The sequence below is a fragment of the Canis lupus genome, chromosome 1, assembly GCF_003254725.2.
Source record: "Canis lupus dingo isolate Sandy chromosome 1, ASM325472v2, whole genome shotgun sequence".
Taxonomy (NCBI): domain Eukaryota; kingdom Metazoa; phylum Chordata; class Mammalia; order Carnivora; family Canidae; genus Canis; species Canis lupus.
Genome location: NC_064243.1, coordinates 102,042,628 through 102,050,008, shown reverse-complemented (window position 1 = coordinate 102,050,008; position 7,381 = coordinate 102,042,628).

Here is a 7,381-nt window from a genome sequence, read left to right as displayed (position 1 = left end):
TGCCTTCCTCTCTCCTTTCCCTGTGACTGATTAGGATCTATTATTTGAGCTTTGCTCTGTTCCCCCACACTCACCATTTTGACTAGCCAGAGCCCAAGGACCAAAGACCCTTTTTGAAAGAATGATGTGTCCCATTGCACCCATTTGAATAAAGTGTTTTTCACATTTGCTTATGGTACGTTCCTCAATCCTTTCCAGTCTCTAGGTCTAAAATAAAGAACAGAGTCAAGAATGCTATGGTTTCAAGTTCAAGACTGGCTGATGTCTGGGGGGACACCTGGGTGGCTCAGCAATTGAGCAACTGCCTTCAGCTCAAGGCGTGATCCTAGGTTCAGGGATCAAGTCCCACATCAGGCTCCCTGCGGGTAGCCTGCTTCTCACTCTGTCTGTGTCTCTGCCTCTCTGTGTGTGTGTCTCTCATGAATAAACAAAATCTTTTTAAAAAGTCTGGCTGAGGGATCCCTGGGTGGCGCAGTGGTTTGGCGCCTGCCTTTGACCCAGGGCGTGATCCTGGAGACCCGGGATCGAATCCCACGTCGGGCTCCCGGTGCATGGAGCCTGCTTCTCCCTCTGCCTGTGTGCCTCTCCCTCTCTCTGTGTGACTATCATAAATAAATTTTTAAAAAAATTTAAAAAAAAAGTCTGGCTGATGTCTGGACTTGGGGAAGTTCAGGGGTATTGCTGTGTTCATCGTGCTAATTCTGTGTTATAGGTTATGGTTATTGAAATGCTATACGGTCCTTATGATCTTTGTCAAGTGAGGAAACTGAGTCACAGATTAATTAAATGGCTTTGCCTGGGGTAGCAAGGGAGGAATTCCTATTCAGGACTGCATGTGACTAATCCCCAGCCCTGTAATCTTGACTGCTTCTATGGCATCATTCAAGACCCCTGTGCAGAAAGCTATTGCAGGTAGAGGTTATAAAAGATAGAGACTAGAGGGCGAGCACTTTGGTTAGTCTTTCATTTCCAGAAAATAACCTTAACCACCACTCTTAATTTACAACCTTCCAACCTACAATCTTGCCTCTCTGAGAATAATGTCCTTACCTTCTCCCCAAACCCTCTTCAGGTTTATAGGAGAAGGTGTCCATCTGCCTATCCGAGGCGAGTCCTTCCAGCTGGGCTCCTCCCTACTCAGTTGGGTTTGATTATCAGCTCCCTCTCTGGGGTGTATTGGAAGAGGTGGAGCATTATGATCAGGTGTGCATTAGGACGCTTTTTCCTAACAGCTGTTCAATTTTACAGAACCTCAGCTTTCAACTCTGTAAAGCGAACGTAATAATACTCTTGGTATGTTGACATTACTTATGGGAAGTTCAAAGGAGTTGCTATGAGGTATCTAAGAACGGATTTAGGGAAGTACTCATTTAATTTTTTGGTTTGCGACTTGTAGTTTTACTTACTCTTTGCTCTGAACATATAAACTTTGTCAGTCATCTCATCCTAAAGATAATCTTCCTGAGACCACTGTGATTTTTGTGGATGTTTTTTACAACCTTGATTCTCTTGTTTATCTAATCCCTCTAGTGATTGCTTTGTGCCATATAGCAAATGTTGAATTCAAATTGTGTCTGTATCAGTGTTCAAGTATGGCAATCTGAAGTTCATTCTCTTTTCATTGAGCTTCCCATATTCATTTAATCATTTAACCAAACAGTTGGGAGATTTGGGGTGGGGGGTTATTTTGTTTGGTTTTCAATCCCTATGTATCCAGGTTGTTTTATGTTGGGAGGGAAAACTAGGAATTTTTTGTTTAAAATTGCAATTTCTCTGTGGTTAGGATGTAACTTTTTTTTAAGGATTTATCTATTTGAGAGATCACCCCTGAGCAGGAAGGAGGGGCAGGGAGAAGCAACTCCTCACTGAGCCTGGAGCCCCAAGAAGCGGGGGGGGGGGGGGGGGGGGAGAGGCTCCATCCAAGGACCCTAGGATCGTGACCTGAAATCAAAGGCAGACACTTAACCGACTGAGCCATGCAGGCACCCCAGGATGTAACCTCTTTAGCATGTTCTTAGAAATAAGTATTTTTCCCTTTTTCCACCAATATGGTCAGTATTCTTCATAAATATTATATACGAATGTGCAGAAAAGTGGATGTTCTTTAAAGTAATCACATAAACTTCTCCCATTGTCAGTAATGTTTACCTGGCTCACTCTCTCCCTAGTCTTTTTTTTTTTTTTTTTTCTTTTTTGGCCCTTCATAGATGGGTTATGGTAAGAACTGTGTTGTTAAAATACATTTCTACTAGCTTCTAAAATTCTTTTTTTTGGGATCCCTGGGTGGCGCAGCGGTTTGGCGCCTGCCTTTGGCCCAGGGCGCGATCCTGGAGACCCGGGATCGAATCCCACGTCGGGCTCCCGGTGCATGGAGCCTGCTTCTCCTTCTGCCTATGTCTCTGCCTCTCTCTCTCTCTCTCTCTCTCTGTGTGTGTGACTATCATAAATAAATAAAAATTAAAAAATAAAATAAAATTCTTTTTTTTCTAAAATTATTTCTAATGGTGGTAGTATTTTGAAAATGCAAACCGTATGAGAAGGCATAAAGTGACAGGTTTAGGGTTTTTTAATGAGCTTTTTTGCAGAACTATCTTAGCAATCAGACTGTGGTGAGTCATGTCAATCAGAGCTTTAGTGACGTATCTACCTATTAGGTTACTGTCTACATGCTGATGGTCTTTTTTTAAAATAATTTATTTTTATTGGTGTTCAATTTGCCAACATACAGTGCGCATCCCGTCAAGTGCCCCCTTCAGTGCCCGTCACCCATTCACCCCCACCCCCCCGGCCCTCCTCTCCTTCCACCACCCCTAGTCCGTTTCCCAGAGTTAGGAGTCTTTATGTTCTGTCTCCCTTTCTGATATTTCCCACACACTTCTTCTCCCTTCCCTTATATTCCCTTTCACTATTATTTATATTCCCCAAATGAATGAGAACATATAATGTTTGTCCTTCTCCGATTGACTTACTTCACTCAGCATAATACCCTCCAGTTCCATCCACGTTGAAGCAAATGGTGGGTATTTGTCATTTCTAATGGCTGCGTAATATTCCATTGTATACATAAACCACATCTTCTTTATCCATTCATCTTTCGATGGACATCGAGGCTGCTTCCACAGTTTGGCTATTGTGGACATTGCTGCTATAAACATTGGGATGCAGGTGTCCTGGCGTTTCATTGCATCTGTATCTTTGGGGTAAATCCCCAGCAGTGCAATTACTGGGTCGTAGGGCAGGTCTATTTTTAACTCTTTGAGGAACCTCTACACAGTTCTCCAGAGTGGCTGCACCAGTTCACATTCCCACCAACAGTGTAAGAGGGTTCCCTTTTCTCCGCATCCTCTCTAACATAACATTTGTGGTTTCCTGCCTTGTTAATTTTCCCCATTCTCACGGGTGTGAGGTGGTATCTCATTGTGGTTTTGATTTGTATTTCCCTGATGGCAAGTGATGCAGAGCATTTTCTCATATGCATGTTGGCCATGTCTATGTCTTCCTCTGTGAGATTTCTGCTCATGTCTTTGGCCCATTTCATGATTGGATTGTTTGTTTCTTTGCTGTTGAGTTTAATAAGTTCTTTATAGATCTTGGAAACTAGCCCTTTATCTGATACGTCATTTGCAAATATCTTCTCCCATTCTGTAGGTTGTCTTTTGGTTTTGTTGACTGTATCCTTTGCTGTGCAAAAACTTCTTATCTTGATGAAGTCCCAATAGTTCATTTTTGCTTTTGCTTCTTTTGCCTTCGTGGATGTATCTTGCAAGAAGTTACTGTGGCCGAGTTCAAAAAGGGTGTTGCCTGTGTTCTCCTCTAGGATTTTGATGGAATCTTGTCTCACATTTAGATGTTTCATCCATTTTGAGTTTATCTTTGTGTATGGTGTAAGAGTTGTCTAGTTTCATTCTTCTGCATGTGGATGTCCAATTTTCCCAGCACCATTTATTGAAGAGACTGTCTTCCAGTGGATAGTCTTTCCTCCTTTATCGAATATTAGTTGACCATAAAGTTGAGGGTCCACTTCTGGATTCTCTATTCTGTTCCACTGATCTATGTGTCTGTTTTTGTGCCAGTACCACACTGTTTTGATGACCACAGCTTTGTAGTACAACCTGAAATCTGGCATTGTGATGCCCCCAGATATGGTTTTCTTTTTTAAAATTCCCCTGGCTATTCGGAGTCTTTTCTGATTCCACACAAATCTTAAAACGATTTGTTCTAACTCTCTGAAGAAAGTCCATAGTATTTTGATAGGGATTGCATTAAACGTGTAAATTGCCCTGGGTAGCATGGACATTTTCACAATGTTAATTCTTCCAATCCGTGAGCATGGAATATTTTTCCATCTCTTTGTGTCTTCCTCAATCTCTTTCAGAAGTGTTCTGTAGTTTTTAGGGTATAGATCCTTTACCTCTTTGGTTAGGTTTATTCCTAGGTATCTTATGCTTTTGGGTGCAATTGTAAATGGCATTGACTCCTTAATTTCTCTTTCTTCAGTCTCATTGTTAGTGTATATAAATACCACTGACTTCTGGGCATTGATTTTTGTATCCTGCCACGCTGCCAAATTGCTGTATGAGTTCTAGCAATCTTGGGGTGGAGGCTTTTGGGTTTTCTATGTAGAGTATCATGTCAGCTGATGGTCAGTTTTGGCTGACCTCTGGGGGCTTATGTCTTAAGTGCTCCTTCCCCATGATAGTGACAAATGCTTTGTGGTTGACTTGTCTTAATTTAGGACATTTTGCAAGAAGTCATTTTTGCAAAGGCTATAAAGCCATGTTAGTGAAGTCCTGTCTAAGCTGCAAAACAGGATGTCAGTGCTGTTTTAGCTGTCCTGAATCCCACATTTACTTGTTGGGGAACCCTGGCCCTGACTACCGAACTGTCCACCTAATTCCTAACACTTCCCATGATCCGGTGAGATTACCCTCCCCAGCACAACGCACTTTCTGCTCATCCCCCAAAATCCTGTGTGTGGATTGTGTTAATGTCCTACAGACCAGGGCACCATTTTGTGCTGACTGAGCATTTTTAAGGATGCAGAAAGCTTAATTGCTTAAATTAACCCACCTGTTATGGATCAGTGGTCTTTGGTCTTGCTGTTACAAGCCTTTGTCTACTAACATTTGCATTTAAAAAATAAAAATCAAAAAATGCACAGATCTTGCCAAATTGTCCCCCCAGAGAGATGGCTCAAGTTTATACTTCCACCAAAAATGTAGGAGTACCTTTTTCCTACACTGTATGGAAGCAGTGCAATGATGAAACATTATGGGCACTGCCATAACGTCAAACATGGGACAACATTGAAATTTTTATTGATCATATTATACCATTGATTTCAAGTACATTTAAAAGCCATATCCAGTTTTTTAAGCTATTCATATCCTTTGCTCATTTTTAATAAATTGAGCTATTGATCATTTCCACTGACCAGAGAGCACTCTCTATAGAAACACATGACAATGGTTTCTTTGTCATGTGTTTCATATTTATTTATACCAGTTCATTTCTTAGATGAGCTTTAAAATGGCTTTTTTCACTGAGTGTCATAGGTAATTGATGAATTATTGAAAACTACATCTGAAACTAATATGTTGGCTAACTGAATTTAAAATAACCAAGTGGCTTTTTGGTGGGGGGGGGGGTAGGGAGGTAAGTGAGTTGAATGAATTTTTGTCATCTTATTTGTCTTATTTTTACTCTTAAGAACTTCTGTTCCATCTGCAAATTATTTTGTTTTAGGAATTCACAAACCTATACATTTTAAGATGTAGCATAACTTGTACTGTCTTAGACCTTAGGAAACCATAACCTCTCATGGAGGTCCCCACCTAGCTGAGACATCAATGAAGTAATTTTCCCCAAAAATGTTCTTATCCATTTTTGGCTGCTTCTAAGAACTTTAATGAGTGTCTATTACCATAAATATATCAGAACTTCTGGGGTGATATATTGATGACTTTCAGAAGTGGTATTCTGAAAATATACAGTCTGTCTTTTCCCATCAAGGGTTTTATCATGAACATGCTAAAGCTTTCAAAACAGACACTTCACTTTCCTAAATAATACTCGTTTTTATCTCTGTAGCTAATCTGATGGTTCATTGTTTCCTGACTGGCTATTAAGATTAGGATGAGGTTCTAGTGCTCCTTCAATAGCACATACACTAAAAATAGGATTAGGGTGGGGATTTATATCTCGGATTGAATACCAACTCAATTCAATGATATGATTTATGGTGGTTTTTCAACCCACCTGCAATGGTTACTATTTTACCTTTCTTTGCCACTTTTATACTTCCGTAGCAAAGCAATTGGATAAAGAAAGGAGAATATAGTAAATGCTAGGGGAGAGTAGAAAACTGAGGAGAAATGCTCAATCTCCCTCCCTGGGAATCAGTGAACTGCATGCCACCTGAGAGCCAAATCCAGCCCATCACCTGTTTTATTGGAAACAGCTTTCCCACTTATCTATCGTCAATGGCAGCCAAACTGAGTGATTGAGACCGAGAGCTAATGGCCCACAAAGCCAAAAAGAGCCAGCCCTTTGCAGAAAGTCTGCTGACTTCTGCTCTGACTTTTTAGGTTTCACCAATAATATTTGCTGGAGCTTTTACTAGCAGAAAATAGTTTGAAGGATGTCTAGTTCTAGTTTGCAAAGTGTGTCTTCATACTACTTATGCATTTACGAGACCATGTGATTTTTGCTGCTTAATTGCTTAATTTTTCTGGGAATGTGGAACTCTGTTGTTAAACTAACATTATCGCTCAGTTTCATCAGGATTGAGCTTCGTTCGCCTATGTTTGGCTCTTTGTCTCTACTCTGCCCTAAATAGAATCTGTTTTCGAGTGCATGTGTGTGGTGGGTTTTTTATCCTTTTTCCAAATCCTAATTCTCACTACTCATGCTCACCCCTTTATAGAATAAAGCCTTTCTACTAGGGGATGATAGTTGATTTCCCCAAATAAAGGAGTGTTTTCCTCATGCCACAAAATACTGGTAAAAATTGATTACAGTGTAAAGAGATGCTACAAATATTTCAAACCTGAGGTTGCTCAGATATGCGAAGAGTGGTACAAACACAAATGAAACTTCCTTAGTAAAAACTGTAGGATATTGGGCATCTGTTGGCCACCCATATCTTTGGAGAAATGTCTGTTCAGGTCTTCTGCCATTTTTTAATTGGATTATTTGGAATTTTTTTGTGTTGAGTTGTATCAGTTCTTTATATATTTTGGATACTAACCCTTTATCTGATGTCATTTTCAAATATCTTCTCCATTCCTAGGTTAGTCTTTTAGTTTTGCTGATTGTTTCCTTTGCTGTGCAGAAACTTAACTATACTGAAATTAAAATTTAAAACAAACTGTAGGCATTT